The sequence below is a fragment of the Ahaetulla prasina genome, chromosome 10 (genome assembly GCF_028640845.1).
Source record: "Ahaetulla prasina isolate Xishuangbanna chromosome 10, ASM2864084v1, whole genome shotgun sequence".
Classification (NCBI taxonomy): domain Eukaryota; kingdom Metazoa; phylum Chordata; class Lepidosauria; order Squamata; family Colubridae; genus Ahaetulla; species Ahaetulla prasina.
The window spans coordinates 4,673,167-4,693,089 of NC_080548.1; the positions used below are offsets into that span (position 1 = coordinate 4,673,167).

Here is a 19,923-nt window from a genome sequence, read left to right on the forward strand (position 1 = left end):
GCTCATTTTGCTGGTCATGGGAGAGGTGTGGAACAATGCAATGGGAGCCACCATCGTCCAGTGCTCTCATGTCATATAATGCAATATGCTTCCAAGCACGCCAGTGTGGTTCTCCTGCCATAAGAGCGGGAAATGTGATTCAAAAGTGGAAGATTGAAATTTTCAGGAAGCAATGACTTTTGTGCTTTAATCTTGCAGAAAATTGGTGGAGAAATTGTGGGTATAAATATCACTTCCTAGCACTTCTAGAAAGGACGCAGTGGCTCAGTAGCTAAGACCGTTGAGCTTGTTGATCGAAAGGTTGGCAGTTCAGCGGTTCGAATCCCTAGTGAGCTCCCATTACTTGTCCCAGCTTCTGCCAACCTAGCAGTTTGAAAACATGCAAGTAGAAAAACAGGGACCACCTTTGGTGGGAAGGTAACGGTGTTTGGTGGGCCTTTGGCATTTAGTCATGCCGACCACATGACCATGGAGATGTCTTTGGACAGCGCTGGCTCTTCGGCTTTGAAACAGAGGTCAGCACTGCCCCCTAAAGTCAGGAACGACTAGAACATATGCGAAGGGAACCTTTACTTTTACTAGCACTTCTGGGTGATTACTGAATGGCCCAGGGCTTCTTGATCATAACAGAGTCCAAACATACTAGAAATGAGCTGAAGTTTTGAAGATGATCCCTGATTCCAGGGGCACTTTTGACACCCATGAATCTAATCTAAAGTTCTTAGATGTACTTCAGCTACCCCCTGTTTCAAATCTGATATATGAAGGTGGAAATCTGTATGCTTCACTCCACAGTCGTTACAGGTAGACCTTACAATCATAATGGAACCTGTCCATTGTGGTGGTAAGTCATGACAATTGTAAATCAGGTTACCGATGCAATTCAGCCAATTTTAGACCCTTTTTGTGGTGGTTTTTAAGTGAATGCCAGGTTGTTAAATGAAGCGATGGTTTGCTATGGGTCAGTTTTGCTGAAAACTGCAAGTAAATGCCAATATGGGACAAAACCATTGTAAAGGATGTTTCAAACAGCTGTAAATGCAGGTTGGCAAGAACCCAATTATAGGCATATGCCACAGCTGTCATAACTTATCAGTTATAGGTAGTTTGGGGAGCCTGTTGTAACTTAGGATGGTTGCCAAACACTGGTCATAAGTTAAGGACTACCTGTATATTAAATGCAGCTTTGCACAATGAATTAGATTTAGATTCTAAAACAATGCTTCTCAACCTTGTCAACTTGAAGATGTGTGGACTTCAGCTCCCACAAACCCACTAGGTTTGTCTGGAAGTTGTCCAGACATCTTCAAGCTGCTAATATTAAGAAACTGTGATCCAAAATGTCCTCAAAGACAAGGGACCATGTCTTCACACCTACTCTCTACGCTATTCCATGCAGGCAAAATTCACATTCATGACAAGCCAGTTCATTTTGTCTATGTTAAGATTGCATCATATGTTGGCTTTGGGACTTAAAGTGATGTGCCAGGACTTGGATGACATTCAGGGGTTTCTGGGTGTGTCTACAAAAAAGCAGGTGTTTTTTTCATGCGGGGTCCTTGGTGCTCTCTGGGCTTGGTTGTTTTCTTGCAGACATTTCATTACCCAAACTAGATAACACCATCAGTGTTAGCTAGCTAGTTTGGGTAATAAAATGTCTGCAAAAAAGCAACCAAGCTCAGAGAGCACCAAGGACCCCACATTTCAACCCTGAGATACAAATATTCTCCTTTACTGGTTTTCTCAAGGCTGTGGGTACTAACTCCCTATTTTCTGAGCCTCCCAAGCACTTGAAATTTTGTTAAGAGATACATCATGGAATTATTATTAGGACAAGAATGAATATAATCTTAATCTTGAAAGTACTCTTCAAAATAGACATAAAACTGTAGATTCATTCTGAGCCTTGGATGTTGTCCAATGTTTTAATATCTTTATAATGAAGAGCTTAATGCCAATAACATACTGGGGGAAATACAGTCACTGTAATACAGTTAATGGGATGAAAGCCGTTTTGATTTTGTGATGGATAACTCTTCCTGTTTCTTTAAAATTGTCTTTAATTCTACAGATGCAAAGGTGGGTTTTCCTTTGTTGAACATAACCTGTTTAAAAGAAAAGGCATTTATGTCCTGTTAATTGTTCCTGGTAGAATAGATGAAAGGTCTAAATTTAAATGTTTAATAACTACATTTAGATTTAATGCCTGGTTAAACAAGTTATTCACACTGATAGATTAAAATGGATAACCACAAAGAGGAAGAAATGGAATTTAAATATCTCTGGTGATGGACAATGGAGAATTGGAGGAAGGCGTTATCATTAATTCAAATTAATCAAGGGAGTACTTGTTAAGGAAATAATGATAATGTTGCCTCACTCTGCTTGATGTAAAAGGTATGTAGTGGCAATTAATACCTATGTAGGGTTAGTTCTGCAGATCACCTTTTGAGCCTTTACTGGGAAAGGCTGACAATATCCAAAATCCTCTAATTTAATGAAATCCTCATCCTCTTTGCCCTTCCATTTCCTTGGTGTTTTGCAATAGAAGAAACAAAAAGATAAGACTGTATAAATAAATCATGGCCTGGGAGTGTTATGGCAACCAGGAGATAAAATTGGAGCTGCCAAGCTGTTCTGATGATACTGTAAATAACTACAGGTAATCTTCCCCTTATAACCACAACTGGGATCAGGATTTCCTTTGCAGTTACGTAAATTGCATCCGATTTTGTGTCCTTTTTGCCATGGTTATTAAGCAAATCACTACAATTGTTACGTGAATCACAGTTGTTAAGCAAATCTGGCATCCTCCATTGATTTTGCTTGTCAGAAGTTGGCTAGGAAGGTTGCAAATGGTGATCATTTGACCCCAAGATACTGCAGCTATCATAAATACATCTTGGTTACCAACTGCCCAATTTTTGAACATGTGATCGTGGAGATGCTACAATGGTTGCAAGCAGTAGTGAAATCCATTTTTTTTACTACCAGTTCTGTGGATGTGGCTTGGTGGGCGGTGGCAGGGGAAGAATACTGCAAAATCCCCATTCCCTCCCACTCCTGGGGGAAGGATATTGCAAAATCCCCATTCCCTCCCCACTCCTGGGGGAAGGATATTGCAAAATCTCCATTCCGACCGCACTCTGGGGCCAGCCAGAGTGGTATTTGCCAGTTCTCTGAACTACTCAAAATTTCCGCTACCGGTTCTCCAGAACCTGTCAGAACCTGCTGGATTTCATCCCTGGTTTCAAGCGCGAGGACCAGTTGTAAGTCAATTTTTTCAGTGCTGTTGTAACTTCAAGTGGTTGTAACTTAAAAGGCTATCTATAATAAACACAAGCGCTCCATACTATTAAAGACCAGGCACTTCCTGCAAGCAAATCTTTTAAGTTATAGCTTTGCATGATTCAGAGCAGGAAAACCCTTTCATTTGGTTATTTTAAAGAGGTGATTCCAGTGCTTAAGGTGGAATTAATTTCCACCAAGCTACTAAGCATATCTTCCTAGCTGGCTCAGGCCAGGGCCTTCCCGAATCACATTTCATTGAGGAGGCTTGTGAGGAAGTCGTGAAAGTTGAGCGGATATTGCCTTGTGAATAAAGGGCTGGAGGAATAGCTCTGGAAGGGATATGGCGCGAAGATGCAAGCCCCAAAGGGAAGCTGACTGCACAGATAGGAATGTAGAAGACAGGGAGGGATCCCATTTTCTCCTTCCGCTGACCAGACTTCCCTCACTGCTCTGAATGAATATGCCAAGCATCCATCTTGCACCTCCACATGGCAGCAGCTTGCTGGAGGCAGGGGCCCTTCCTTTGCAGGGTTCCTCCTGGAAAGACGTCAGTTGACTGGGAAGGAGCTGAGGGAAGAGGGGCTCCGATTCCTGCCGACTTTCTTTTGGATATGCAGTGATGCTGAACTGGGACAGGGCAAAGGAAGAGGCCCATAAATCAAAGCAGGGCATTGGCACAGGAGACTCCCTGAAGGCAGGAAATGGCCAAGGGAAGGAAGAGCACGGGGTTAGGAAGGCAGCTTGAAAAAGCCAGGGTCAACAGGAAGAGGAATTGGAGCCAGGAGGGAGGGAGGGAGGAAGCAGGGGTGGAATTTCAGTCAAGCCCTCCCCCCCCAGCCCTTATCTGCCAGAGCCACATGTGGGGTCCCCTTGTAACCATATGAGTCTCAAAAGAATTCAAAAGAATTCTATTGTATTCTATTCTGTTCTGTGCTGTGCTGTGCTGTGCTGTGCTGTGCTGTGCTGTGCTGTGCTGTGCTATGCTATTCTATGTAAGGTGGTCAGGAGAGAACAGGAGCTGCAAAATATACTATTTTGTGAGGGTTATCACTCTGTGTGTATGTGTAGGCTAGAACTCATAAACTCATAAATAAACAAATAAACAAACAAACAAACAAATAAATTGCCTGCAGGTGCCAGACTTTCCTGCCCATGACCAGAGACAAAGCTCAACAGCATTTACACCCCTTGGAGGGTGTCAAGAGAGGGAGGAAAAGCAGGCTTCAATAGGGAGAGAGCTAACCATAATTTGAGCTCATTGAAGTGAAGGCATTGGATGTAGGTGAAAAACTACATTGCCAGGTGGATGTCTTTTCTTGGTGTTTTGTTTTTCCTTTTGCATTTTGTAGGTCATTATTTTGCATTGCCTTCTGTTGAACCCCCTCCAGAATTGCAGTGGAGTTGATCTAACAGACAAGCAAGCAAACAAATAATAAATCTGAATTAAGCAGAGAGCATTGGGCGGGTCAAAACCGGCACCTTGCAGAGGCTGTTGATATTAAATGCAAATGAAAGTGGGGAACGTATCCAAGAGCTGGAAGAGGCTTCTGAAGGCACCCAGTTCAGCCCAATTAACGCTTGTCCCCAAACTGGCTGTCCAGCCTGTACAGCAGCCATGATTTGATTCTGCCATCAAACTACTCTTATTGTTAGGAAATTTATCCTCACATTGATCTGGAATCTGCCTTTTTTTAATTTTATCATTAACTGACCAGAGTTCTGGAAAAGCAGCAAATATTTAGATGTGTTTGTTAAGTCTTCAGATACAGGAGGAGGATTACAATTTAACAGAATAACAGAGTTGGAAAGGACCTTGGAGGTCTTCTAGTCCTGAGGTCTCCAACCTTGGCAACTTTAAGCCTGGAGGACTTCAACTCCCAGAATCCCCCAGTCAGCTGGCTGGGGAATTCTGGGAGTTGAAGTCCTCCAGGCTTAAAGTTGCCAAGGTTGGAGACCCCTGTTCTAGTCCAATCCCCTGCTCAGGCAGGAAACTTCCCCAAACGCTCCTCTTTTCTCAAGGTTTAATGTACTTGGTTCCTCCAGCTCTCCTGCTGAAGCTCACTTTCCAATACCTTCACTATTGTCACTTCTCTCTGAATTGCTTCCAATTTCTCTGAGTTCTCTTTAATGTAGAAAAACTCGTTCAGGGGTGAAATCTAAAAATTTTCCCTACCGGTTCTGTGGGCGTGGCTTAATTGGTGGGCGTGGCTTGGTGGTCAGATGGCTTGGTGGGCGTGGCCAATAACAATAAATAATAAAAATAATAAAGTATAAAAAAACAATAAGAGGTACCAAAAACCAACTTTCACACTTTACACACACACAACACAACTGATTCACACACAATGTAAAAGCAGCTGCACTTCACACTTCACACAGCCACAAAAAGCTCAAAAACCAACTTTCACACTTTACACACACACAATAACACACACACACACACACACACACACACAATATGCCACATAAAAGCTTTCTGAGATTTTGTGTGTTTGTGTAGTTAGAGTGAAACTACAGAAACACACCAAATCTCAGAAAGCTGCACAAATATTTTATTTTATTTTATTGTGGACTTCAAATCCCAGAGTTCCTCAGCCAGCAAAGCCAGCCAGTTGATCACCGAGGAAATAGATTAGCTGAGCGATTGATTCTGTCTGGCTGAAACTGAAACTGCTTTCGGGCTGTGGCCATGCCTTCATCAGTAATCAGGTAAGTGCCTTAGAATCTCTACTCTTACTTGTAGAAAACATGTTTTCTACAAGTAAGAGTATAAGTAAGGTTCTGCTGATGAGGAACTCAGGTGAGATCACCAGAGGAGACTAATTTTTTTTTTTAAGTTTAAAGTCTCTGCCGATCTCAGCTGAGGGGCGGGATCCTCAAAGGCTTTTTTTTTTACTTTTAAAGGCCTGTTTCGGCTAAAGCAAAACCGGCTTTTAAAAGTAAAAAAAAACCACACCTCTGCTGATGGTGCGGCTCAGCAGAGGCATGGGGGCGGGGCCAGGGATTTTTGCTACTGGTCCTCTGAACCAGCAGTCGCCATCACGCGATCTGGTCCGATCCGGGAGCATTTCACCCCTGAAATTCCTTCGTTCCTTTTCCAATGGATGTTACATGTTACAATACATCCTATTTCCAGTTTATGAGCTTACAACTGCTGCTTTCTGAATGAAGAAAAGATGGTTATGAGGATGACATTTTTAATGTCCAGTCTTGGCTTCACATTAATACACATTTTTTTTAATAGATACAATCCTGCAAACATTTTCTTTTTTAAAGGGTAAAATCAAAGTATTATTACAGTGCAAATGTAAAGACTGCAGAGGAGAAAAGTTTAATTTCTAAACCTAATCCAAAACTATTTTTAGTTTTTAAAGAAAACTTAGCTAGAACATAATTTAACTGTGATTGCACAAGCATTTGAATACTTAGTGCAAATTAAATGTATAATTAAAAAAAGCAGACCATGCTGATAGAACCATGCTAATGGGAACAGGAATGCAGCCCTCAAGATTTATCAGAGACCTCTTCTTTTGAAAAAGAGGAAGGGATCTTGTTCAGAATCTTATAGAATAACAGATTTGGAAGGGACCTTGGAAGTCTTCAAGTCCAACTTTTTTTTTTTTGCTCAAGCAAAAAAATCATATACTGCGGTGTTTCCCCGAAAATAAGACAGGCTCGTATTTTCTTTTGAACCCTGAAATAAGGGCTTAGCCTTCAGCTTAGCCAAAAACAGAAGCAGCAGAAGTCTTTCTTTCTCTCCCCCAAATTCTGCCTCTGCGACTTCCAAATCCCAGCCAGGGCAGTGGCTGCTTTGGGAGAGTGCTTCCCACTCTATGGTGATGGTCTCCGGAGGCCTCCCCTTCACCCCTGCTCCTCTCCGCTCTGATCGCACCGCAGTCCCCCCACCCAAGCACTGACTGACCGGAGTGCCTGCCAGTGGCAGCAGTAGCAACACCTACAGCGCCTCAGCCAACCCTGTCAAGACCCGTGCCCAGCTGTGGGACATGCCAGGCCTGCTTTTGTAATCCTCCATGACTGCCTGCCACACATGGAGGCCTCTCTGCCACTGGTGGCCGCTCTGCCAAGGAAGCCCCGGGTGGCGATGCTTGCGCTGGGACTGCTGTGGTGGGCGCTTGGTAGCACGGGCTATGCGGATGCAGCGCCTGGGCGCAGGGGCGAGAGCAGGTGGGCTGCCACCATGGCGTAGGAGCAGGGGCAGGCGCTTGAGGTCTATGTCAGTGCCACAAGTGGTGATAAGGGCGGGGGGCGCAGGAGTTCACAGGGATGTGGCTGCCTTGGGAGGGTTGGGGGAGTGAGGGACCTGTCTGTGCGTTTGTGTGTGTGTGAGAAGGGAGGGGCTTATTTTTGGGGGAGGACGTATATTTAGGCCCTCCCCAAAAATCAGTCTTGGCCTTATTTTCGGGACATGTCCTATTTTCGGAGAAACACGGTATTTCAAACAAGTGGTTGTCCAACCTCTTAAAAACTCCCGGTGATGGAGCACCCACAACTTCTGGAGACAAGTCCATTCACTGATTTACTGTTATCACTATAAGGAAATTTCTCCTTAGTTCTAGGCTCAATCTCTTCTTGCTTAGTTTCCATCCATTGCTTCATCCTGATTTACTGTTCCCCTTTTTCCAGGATCAAGGTGGAGATGCTTTTGAATTCAGCTCATCTGCTGGTGTCCACTCAACATATTGATGAAATATGCTTGACAACTAGTCAGAGACAGTTTGCTGCAGTAGTTTGGCCACTTCCAGTTTAGTTCACGACCTAGAACATTCTGGCTTTTCTATCTGAGGACCAATGAGATCAAATCCTACTTAGATGTTCAGAGGACTGATAGCTGACATATTATCCATCCTTTCATTAAATTAGGCAGCCACTGTCTCTATCAGCATTCTCAAACATTCCCCCGATGTGCTGGATTTTAGCTGAACCAGCCCCAGTCTTTGCTACCTACTCCCCCGATCTGGTCCGATCCGGTAGCATTTCACCCCTGGTCTGGTAGCACTTTTCAAACTGACATGTTTAATCACTTTAAGATCCTTGGCTCAAGGCAAAGGATCAAGTTGCAGGGAGTTTGGAAGTCCCTTGCAGATACTATGGCAGGGTAGTTTAGATGCTCTCTTTTCTCATCTCTCCAAGAACTGAACCATTTTTCAGCTGACTTGGAGTTCCCAGGCAGCCCAGAGGTCCTGCAATGAGGTGGATCTGGGCTAATGCCATTGCGATCCTGACCAGAGCCTGGATCCTAGGCACTTTCTAATAAGTGTGGCAGGACAGCAAGCCTCATTCGGCCGTGTCCAGCTGGTTTCCCAGCAGCATCGGCGTTGGTGGCGTTAAGAGTGGGCAGAGAAGAGATGAGTCCAGCAAAGTCAAGCTCCATAAAGAAGAGAGGACTGTCCCCCTTCTCATAAGTGCGGCTTTCCCCTCTTGGGCTCCTGGTGCCCACTGATGGCTTGGCAATCCCACGGCTGCCTTACTGCAGAACCAGATGCTGCGCATGCGTGGGGAGGTCATTGGGGAGGAAAGAAAAGGAAGCATGTGGAGATGTGGAAGCGTCGGCCGAGTTTGCAGGGAGATTGGCTGAGTGGATGCTGCTGGCGAGGAGGAAGAGATAGAGTGGTAAAGCGGTGGACGGGGGCAGCTTACACCCTTCCCCGAAGCCCTGCCATATCTTGCGATATGGTAGAACCTAGAAATCTGAAGGTTTCTACTGTTGATACTGTGTTGTCTAGTATTGTGAGAGGTGGAAGTATGGGAAGGTTTCTCCTAAAGTCTACCACCATTTCTATGGTTTTGAGTGTGTTCAGTTCCAGATTGTTCCAGTCGCACCACAAGGCTAGTCGTTCAACCTCACATCTGTATGCGGATTCATCATTGTCTCGAATGAGACCAATCACTGTTGTGTCATCTGCAAACTTCAGTAGTTTAACAGATGGATCGTTAGAGATGCAGTCATTGGTATACAGAGAGAAGAGAAGTGGGGAGAGCACACAACCTTGGGGGGCCCCAGTGCTAATTGTACAGGTATCTGATAGGATAGGATAGAATAGAATAGAATTTTTTATTGGCCAAGTGTGATTGGACACACAAGGAATTTGTCTTGGTGCATATGCTCTCAGTGTACATAAAAGAAAAGATACCTTCATCAAGGTACAACACTTGCAACACTTAATGATAGTCATAGGGTACAAATTTAACACTTAATGATACAACACTTAATGATAGTCATAGGCTACAATTAAGTAATCAGGAAACAATCAATTACAGTATAAATCATAAGGATATAAGCAACAAAGTTACAGTCATAAATGGAAGGAGATGGGTGATGGGAACGATGAGAAGATTAATAGTAGTGCAGATTAAGTAAATAGTTTGACAGTGTTGAGGGGATTATTTGTTTAGCAGAGTGATGGTGTTTGAGAAGAAACTGTACTTGTGTCTAGTTATTCTGGTGTGCAGTGCTCTATAGCGTTGTTTTGAGGGTAGTTGAAACAATTTATGTCCAGGATGTGAGGGGTCTGTAAATATTTTCACAGCACTCTTTTAGATTCGTGCAGTATACAGGTCCTCAATGGAAGGCAGGTTGGTAGCAATTATTTTTTCTGCAGTTCTAATTATCCTCTGAAGTCTGTGTCTGTCTTGTTGGGTTGCAGAACCAAACCAGACAGTTATAGAGATGCATATGACAGACTCAATAATTCCTCTGTAGAACTGTATCAGCAGCTCCTTGGGCAGTTTGAGCTTCCTGAGTTGGCGCAGAAAGAAAAAAGAAAGTTGCCTTTGTTGTCCTTTTTTAATGACGTTTTTGATGTTAGGTGTCCATTTTAGATCTTGCGATATGGTAGAACCTAGAAATCTGAAGGTTTCTACTGTTGATACTGTGTTGTCTAGTATTGTGAGAGGTGGAAGTATGGAAGGGTTTCTCCTAAAGTCTACCACCATTTCTACGGTTTTGAGTGTGTTCAGTTCCAGATTGTTTTGGTTGCACCACAAGGCTAGTCGTTCGACCTCTCGTCTATATGCGGATTCGTCATTGTCTTGAATGAAACCGATCACTATTGTGTCATCTGCGAACTTCAGTAGCTTAACAGATGGATCGTTGGAGATGCAGTCATTGGTATACAGAGAGAAGAGAAGTGGGGAGAACACACAGCCTTGGGGGCCCCCTGTGCTAATTATACAGTTATCTGATGTGATTCTGCTTAGCTTCACCTGCTATTTCCTGTTTGTTAGGAAGCTTGTGATCCACTTACAAGTCTGTTCAGGTACCTGTAGCTGGTTTAGTTTAGTTAGAAGCTTTTTCTAGAATGATGGTGTTGAATGCTGAGCTAAAGACTACAAAGAGGATCCTTGCATAGGTCTTTGGAGATTCAAGATGTTGTAGGATGTAGTGCAGAGCCATATTAATAGCATCATCTGTTGATCTATTTGCTCAGTATGCAAATTGCAAGGGGTCTAACAGCGGATCCGTGATGGTTTTCAAGTGGGACAGCACTAGCCTTTCAAAGGTTTTCATGACTACAGATGTTAGAGCAACTGGTCTGTAGTCGTTCAGTTCCTTGATGGTGGGCTTCTTCAGCACTGGGATGATAGTAGAGTGTTTGAAGCAAGAAGGAACATAGCACATCTCTAGTGATTTATTGAAGATATGGGTGAAGATGGGGGCCAATTGGTCAGCACAGACTTTTAAGCAAGAAGGAGTTATCTTGCCTGGGCCTGGAGCTTTTCCTGGCTTTTGTCTGTGAAATAGGTCTTGCACTTCCTTTTCTGTGATCACTAGGGGTTGTGAACCCAACCGGATGGGGTCAGTTGTAGGAGGTTTGGCTGTTGTTGGTGTGTCTGAGTTGGAGGCTGTGGAGATAGGTGGCTGTAGTTTCCTTTCAAACCTACAGTAAAACACATTCAGGTCATCTGCTAGTTGCTGATTTCCTTCAGCCTGGGAAGGAGGTTTGCCATAGCCGGTGATATTTTTAAGAGTTTTCCACATGTTTGCTGGTTCATTTGTTGAGAACTGATTCTTTAGCTTTTCAGAGTAGCTTCTTTTTGCTGCTCTGATCTCCCTTGTTAATACATTTCTGGCCTGATTGTACAGCATTTTATCACCTTTTCTGTAGGCTTCCTTTCTGGAACGACGTAGCTGCTTAAGTTTAGCTGTGAACCAAGGTTTGTTGTCACTGTATATTCACACGTTCCTGGTCAGTACACATAGGTATTCACAGAAGCTGACATATGATGTTATAGTATTTGTGAGTTCATGCAGGTCTGCAGAGGTATCTTCAAAATATTCCAATCAGTGCAGTCAAAGCAAGCCTGCAGCTTTAATTTTGCCTCCTCCGTCCAGGTTTCATTGATTTAATTGTTGGTTTTATGGTTTTAAGTCTTTGCCTGCAAGCAGGTACAAGATGAATCATGCAATGATCAGAGTGTCCCACAGCTGCTCGTGGTAAAGACCGATAAGCATCTTTTCGTGTTGTGTAGCAATGGTCTAAAGTATTCTTGCCTCTAGTGGGACAATTGACATGCTGAAAGTATTTTGGTAGCTCTTTCCTTAAGTTTGCTTTGTTTAGATCTCCTAAAATAATGGCCAGTGAATGGGATATTTGGCTTCAGCCTCCATAATTTGGTCAGCTAGAGTTCTTAATGCCTTGTTTACACAGGCTTGTGGTGGGATATAAACAGCAATTAGAAGAAATGAGGAAAATTCATGAGGCGAGTAGTATGGTTTGCAGTTGATAATTAATGTCTCTAGGCCTTCGTCACAGAATTTGTATATTCTAGTTAAATCCTGACATCAGCTGTTGTTGATATATATAAGCCTCCTCCCTTCTTTTTACCAGATGTTTCTGTAATTCTGTTTGATCATTCAATCTGAAACCCTGGGATATGCAGGCTGCTATCTTCAATTGATTCATTTAACCAGGTTTCAGAGAAGCATAGGATTGCTGAATTGTGAAAATCAGAATTGTATCTGTTTAAAAGGAGTATTTCATCCATTTTATTAGCAAGTGATGTGATTCTGCTTAGCTTCACCTGCTACTTCCTGTTTGTTAGGAAGCTTATGATCCATTTACAAGTCTGTTCAGGTACCTGTAGCTGGTTTAGCTTAGTTAGAAGAGTGTCTGGAATGATGGTGTTGAATGCTGAACTAAAGTCTACAAAGAGGACCCTTGCATAGGTCTTTGGAGATTCAAGATGTTGTAGGATGTAATGCAGAGCCATATTAATAACATCATCTGTTGATCTATTTGCTCAGTATGCAAATTGCAAGGGGTCTAACAGCGGATCCGTGATGGTTTTCAAGCGGGACAGCACTAACCTTTCAAAGGTTTTCATGACTACAGATGTTAGAGCAACTGGTCTGTAGTCATTCAGTTCCTTGATGGTGGGCTTCTTCAGCACTGGGATGATAGTAGAGCATTTGAAGCAAGCAGGAACATAGCACATCTCTAGTGATTTATTGAAGATATGGGTGAAGATGGGGGCCAATTGGTCAGCACAGACTTGACTAGTGACTCTTGAATTGGCCCAACAAGGTTTACTCCAAGGTCAGCCTTCATCGCTGCATACTACAGAGATGCCGGAATTGCTCTGGAATGCACCATTGCAGCCTCCTTGCCAGGAGTGGGCTGGGCTGCCAGTATTCTCCCCCAACTCCTCTGGGGCTGAGTATCTGGCAGCAGGCAGAGTCTGGGGCTGCACCTGCCCTCCTCCTTCCCTCCCTCCGTCTGCCAGCATGCAGCAGGTGCAGTTCCAGCCAAAAAATAATCAAACGCAGCCAGGGTGTCAGGAGTGTAAAACAACAGGGCAGTCAAGCTGGGAGGGGGAGCAACCTCAAAACATAATGCCGTCATTCATAAAGTACAGCAACCACAGGCAGGCTGAAACAGCTGCTGGGTGCATCCCAAAGGTGACCTTGAAAGAGTCCCGGTTTGCTGGGGAATTCCAAGCGAGGCGTAAGCTGAGTGGCAAGGGTTAATTTCATTGCAAGTTGCAAGGTGGATGGACACAGCTCCCTGTCCAAAGATTTTGGAGCATAGTCAGAGCATCTTTAAAAAAACACACAAGAGAAAAGGATGCTGCTATGTTAAACTGATATGTTAAGCCAGCCTTGGCAGCTTTAAGCCCAATAGGGATACTCATAGTCTCTGGAAAGTGGACATATTTGACAATATCTGAAGTCTTCAAAGTTACTTTAGAAGACAGTGGTCCTCACAATACATTGGATTCTTACTTAGAATCTTAGCATAACAGAGTTATTGGAGGTCTTGGAGATATTGGAGGTCTCCTTGTCCAACCCCCTGCTCCAACAAGAGACCCTATATATAAAAAATATATAGAAAAATAGCTGTTCAATCTCTTGTTAACAAAACTTCCAGTGTTGGAGCACTCACAACTTCTGAAGGTAAGCGATTCTACTGATTAATTCCACTCACAGGAAATTTCTCCTTAATTCTAGGTTAGATCTATCTTTGATGCTTCCCTCTACTCAGAGGTTGTGGGAGTTTCACCTCTGAAAGCTTTCAAGAAGAGACTGGACTGCCATATGTAAAAAATGGTGTAGAGTCTGCTGGGCGGCGGGAGGGGGGGTTGGACTAGATGACCTACAAGGTCCCTTCCAACTCTGTTAATCTGTATCTGTGTTTGTATCTGTATCATTACTTCTTGTCCTGCTCTCAGGTGCTTTTGAGAACAGGCAGACTCCCTCTTGTCTGTGACAGCCCCTCGAGCACTGAAAAACTGCTATCATGTCACTGCCAGTCCTTCTGTTTGTTAGACTAGAGATACCTAGTTCTCTTAACTGTCCTTCATAGGGTTTAGCCTCCAATCCCCTAATCATCTTTGTTGCTCTTCTCTGCACTCTCTGTAGGGTCTCAGCATCTTTTTTGCATTGTGGTGACCAGAACTGGATGCAGTGTTATGTGGTCTTATTAGTGCATTATAGAGCTAAATACTATCACTTCACATGATCTTGATCTTGACCTCTGATAATGCAGCTCAGGATTGCATTAGTTCTTTTGCCAGCTGCAGAACACTTACATTCTTTCAAAACAAAACTCTTACAAGTTGCTTCAGAGCCTGCAAATGCTTCTTGTCAAAATGTCATTTTTCTGCCTTGTGGGGAGAGCTTCACAGTGCATATGCCCTGTGCCCTATGCCCTATGCACTATTACCATGTCTGAACTAAACAATGGGTCATGTTTTAAACAATGGGTCATGTTTTAAAAGAATAGCTTCTGCTGTTCTGCATCCAAGTTGTTCACGGGTGGTACTCAAGAAGCCTGAGGACACCCCAATTTGTAGCATTTCCAAAATGCAGTTTGGAGCTATTATTGATATGGGGAGTTGCAATATTAAACATGAAAGCAGGAATGCTTCTGTCTCACTCTCTCTCACAGTCTCTGCCCAGTCTCTCCTGATCTACCTTGACAAGATGCATAACTTGGGTCTGGTTTCTCAATCTCTCAATTTGTTGAAGTAACAAACGGTAGCGTTTGGAGAACCTTTGGGGGGGAGGGGTCACTGAAGGACAGCTGTTCCCCAACATATACAACCCCCCAAATAAAGCAGGAGCAGGCAACATTTTGGTAGCCAAGAAGAGTCTCTCTTAAAAACGTAATGGGGAAATTTCATCAGTTATTTTTATGCAATCTGTCCTTTCACCTGAATGTGGATAATAACAAATGAAGTCATGCTCTCTTTCTCTTTTTTTAACCCTCCTTTGGAATGCTGCTGAAAGGCAGATGTGCAGAACTGACCCTTTCTGGATTTCCTCCTGCTGGAGAAGGAGCTTTTGCACAGAACAGAAGGAACCTAGCTGCCCCTTTCGGTGGCTGGAATATTGTTTTGCCTGGCTCTGAAGCCAAAATCTGAAAAGAGACTTTTTCTGCCCACCATAAGAGACAAGCTGTGGGGGTCGGATGATGGTGGCAGCCTTAGAGTTGGCTGGCCAAGGGGCTTGCGGCTTAACTGGACTGCAGTATAACCCATTGTAGCCCATCCTGCCCATTTCCTGTGCGAACCTTGCAAGCACCAGCAGGCCACAGGAATTTCCGGTTGGGCTGGAGGCATCAGGGCAAAGCTTCCTGCTACCTTTTTTTGAGGCTGGGGGTGGGGTGGGGCTGGGAGGAGGTGGGAAGAACCAAGCAATAAGCCTACAGCCGTGGAAAGGGACATCTTCCCCCCCACCATTTGCCCCAGTTTTCAACCGATTAGAAATCTTCTACCGTCAGGGCTTTTGGGCTTGTCCTACCCATTAGCCTATCATCTAGGCTTGTTTAGTTTCAATATAGATAGTCCTTGACTTACCATTCACTTAGCAACCATTCAAAGTTACAAGAGCACTGAAAAAAGTGAATTACAGCTGGTCCTTGCACTTACGACTGTCATAGCATTCCCATGATCACATGATCAAAATTTGGGTGTTCAGCAACTGGCATGCATTTATGATGGTTTCAGCATCACATTTGTGACCTCCCCAGCAAGCTTCCGACAGGCAAAGGAAGCTTAGGTTCATTTAATGATTGCATAACTCACTTAATAACTGTAGTGCTCTGCTTAACAATATGGCAAAAAAAAAAAAGTTGAAAATCGAGCACGCGTCACTTAACCTGACTTAGTCATGGAAATTCTGATCATAAGTTGAGAACTACCGTATCTTATTTATTTTTTTGGCTTACGTACATGTTACGTATTATAAGGTCTTACAGTATATACTGTATTGTTAATAGTTCATTCATGTTAATACTGAATAACATCATGCAACCCATTTAATGTTGCATCATCCTGTTCTTATGGTGTAATTGCTGCAGCTGCTGTTGCTTGCTGTTAATACATCTGGAGTTGTTGAATAAAGTTATAAAATCCCTACAATCTTCAGGAGGAAATGGTGCCCCCAAGATTCGAATATTCCTGGCAGATAAAGGAGGGTTGGAGTAAATAGCACCTTGGTCTCCTTACAAAGTTTGAATCAGGGGAAAGAATGGGGAAAAATTCCTATTGAGATGTATATTAAAATTTTCTTCTCCAGCCTATCCCTATTCAGAATAGTTTGGCCTCATGAACAGAGGAGGTGAAGGCAGCCCAAGAATCCATCAACCTCTTGGAACATGTACAGATTAAATTTTCATGAATAAAGGCAAATTTTATAGACTACAGGTAGCCCTCAATTTATAACAGTTTGTTTAGTGACCAAGTTGCAACGGCATTAAAAAATGTGACTTATGACCATTTTTCACAGTCACCACCTTTGCAGAATCCCCATGGTCATGTGATCAAAATTCATTCTTCAAAGGCAATTCTAATTGACAGTAAAAGTTCAACTGCACTTCCTTTTTTCTGTGCCGAATCCTTTACCATTAGGCTTCATTGAATGACTCCTGGACTCAAGTATTGTGAGAAAAGGAGAAAAACAGGTCGGTTCTTCCTCTCGCATTTTTTGGCAAGTGCAGGATTTGGGGCGGGGGTGGGTGGGGAGGTGAGGTTCCAGAGATGACAGATACGGTAGCAGTATTCTGTGTGGTTTTTAAGAAAAACACAGGAAACCAACTTCCAGCTTCACTGAAGACTGACTTCAGTACGATGAGGAACCGGCCAGGGCAAAAGTTGTTATGTCAGAGGATCCAGTCCTTAATCCTGTGTTAAAAGATTGCAGGTGAACCCCTTCAAGGGCAAAGCAGATAGCGAGCCAGATTCTTTAACTTTGCTGCGGCATTTGCATTCCTGAGCCCATGGGAACAGCTTCCCTGGTTGATCTTTCAATTCTGATCCTTTTATAAGTAGTGCTTGACTTACGACCACAATCCCATTGGCATTTCCAGTGCTTAGTGATACACTCTGCAGTCATTAAGCGACTCACACCCAATTTACACAACTAGACACAAGAAGAGTTTTTTCCCGAAGGCCATCACTCTGTTAAACAAATAATTCCATCAACACTGTCAAACTATTTACTGAATCTGCACTACTATTAATCGTTTCATAGTTTCCATTTATGACTGTATGACTATAACTTGTTGCTGGCAATCCTTATGATTTATATTGATATATTGACCATCAATTGTGTTGTAAATGTTGTATCTTGATGAACGTATCTTTTCTTTTATGTACACTGAGAGCATATGCACCAAGACAAATTCCTTGTGTGTCCAATCACACTTGGCCAATAAAAATTCTATTCTATTCTATTCTATTCTATTCTATTCTATTCTATTCTATTCTATTCTATTCTATTCTATTTTATGACCATTTTGGCCATGATTGTTGAATGAATTATGTATCCTAAAGCGAATCTGGCTTCCCTCACTGACTTTGCTTGTTGAAAACCCTCCCCTTGCTCTCCCCGCCCAGATAAGGTCACTAATGGTGATCAAGTGACCTGGGATGCCATAACTGTTGTAAATATATGCCAGTTACCAAGTGCATGAATTTTGATAATCTGAGCATGGGGATACTGCAAGGATGCTAAGCGTGAGGACAGGTCGTAATTCATTTTTTTCAGCAGCACAGTAACTTCAAACTGTCATTAAACAAATGGTTGTAAGAAGAGGACTAGCTGACGTGTCAATTCCTGCAAGGAATGGAATGATTTATTTTTCTTTTTCTTTTTGTTAGATATATATCTCACTTGCCCTTTAAAAGCAAGACGAAGGATGCATAGCCTTCCCTCTTCCAATATTTCTACCAACACCACCCTGCAACGTAGGTTGCACTAAGCAAGGGTGTCTAACTCCAAGCGTACTGGGAGTTTCCAAGGTTGAGGATGGAGATGAACTTGGATGAGTTATCTCTACCTTCAGACTTTGCTCTCGTATCACAAGGATACAAGGAGGCTTTCAGAATTTTCTCCCCTAATTTCCCCCACCCCCCAGGATGCCTCTCAACCTGGATCTACCCAGCCCAACCCCTTGGCTGAGAATGACCGCCAACCAGCCTATCCCTGCCTTGCCTCTTGTGTTAGGTTTTGCTTCCCCGCACTTCCTGCCAGAAACCCGCTCAGGAATTGGAGAGTCAGTCCAAGACAGAAGAGCAGGTTGTTGAAGGCTGATCGCTCAACATCAGGGATGTTGTGCAAAGAAGGCTGACTGTATCTTCCAAGGAGGGTACAAAGAGATATTCCCCCTCCCCCAAGATGGGACTTCTCTGGAGCCATTTGCATCCTAGATTCCCCTACCCCCCTTCCCCTTTTCCTTGGGGTTTCACTTCAGTCAGCCTTTTCTACTTACCAGAAACTTTGGATTGAGTTCAGACGTTCACCCGGAGGAAGCGGCGGGAGGGCCTCTTGCCCAGGTAGTAATAGTTCAGGTATTGCCAGCGGTTTTTCCATCTACAAGAGAAAGTCCATCACTGACCAAGAGAACAAATGACCTGCCAGCTGGCTCCTCCTGTGTTGGAGTCCTCTATTGGGACTTTCTGCTCAGGAGCAAGGACCAGCGGAAGTGTCGGCAACCCTCGTCTAACACAACCAGCATACCTGGTTTCCTATGAAATGGAAGGCATCCCCCCAGCCATAAAATACTTTCCCAGGAGCTGAGCCTCTGTCTCAATTTATGGCCTGGAAGTCTGTAACAAAGCCCTGGCTGTGCCTGAACCTCTGGCCACAATGGACTAACCTTGCCTGCCCCATAACTTGTTATTGTTAAACACCAAGCAAACCAATCAAACTGAAACCTCTTAGTTGAAAGTGGAAAGGGTTAACACCAGTGGTGGGATTCAGAAATTTTTACTTCCGGTTCTGTGGGCATGGCTTGGTGGGCATGGTGTGGCTTTGGTGGGCGTGGCTTGGTGGGCATGGCAGGGGAAGGATACTGTGAAATCTCCATTCCCTCCCGATCAGCTGGGACTTGGGAGGCAGAGAATAGATGGGGGTGGGGCCAGTCAAGGTGGTATTTACCAGTTGTCCAAACTACTCAAAATTTCCGCTACTGGTTCTCCAGAACCGATCAGAACCTGCTGAATACCACCTCTGGTTAACACTACCTACAATAGAGGAAAGGTTGGGGAACATGACAGAGCTTGCAGAAATGGCTAAATTATCCTCCTTGATTAGAGAAAATAAATCTACATTTATAGCTGATGGGAAACCTCTGTAAATTTTTTTGCATGAAACAGAAAAAATGCACATAATTTGTAGTTTTGATGATTAGGGAAAAAAAAAAAAAGAGTAAGCTTTTTTGTAATCAAAGTAAGAGATAATTTTGTAATTGCGCTTATTTTGATGCAAAGGAAATTGGAAGGATTTTTCTATTTCTATTCCTTCTTTCTGTACTCTTGCTTTTTTTCTTTCTTATTTCTTTCTTTACTGCTTTTACTCTTTATAGTTTACATTAGTTTTTATGTTCTTTTTTAAAACTTTAATACAATTTATGAAAAACAAAGAAATAAACCGGAGCCTCTTTAGGTACACAGTTGAGGGGCAGTGTGGTTCAGATGGGTTTCAGGTTGGGGACACTTCACCACCCTCAACTTTCTAAAAATAGTCAGCTATCTGAAAAGAGCATCATTTTTGTCATTTGAGCATTGACATTGGTTGAACAAAATCTTGTTCCTGCATGTGTCTGGGAGCCTTGCTTCAAGGTATTTGTACACAGTGTTCTGTGTACTTAAGAACTATTTTTAGGAAAA

At 43.3% G+C, this 19,923-nt stretch overlaps 1 long non-coding RNA gene across 1 annotated transcript in view; it reads right to left on the reverse strand.

Moving 5' to 3' along the window:
- Positions 1–1,942: 1,942 nt before the first annotated feature.
- Positions 1,943–19,923, reverse strand: part of LOC131204262 (uncharacterized) — a 33,760-nt gene continuing 15,779 nt past the window's right edge. The window contains exons 2-3 of the long non-coding RNA XR_009156564.1: positions 18,525–18,625; positions 1,943–2,105 (exon numbers count right to left, since the gene is read on the reverse strand). This is a non-coding gene — a long non-coding RNA (uncharacterized LOC131204262). The remainder of the gene's footprint in view (positions 2,106–18,524; positions 18,626–19,923) is intronic.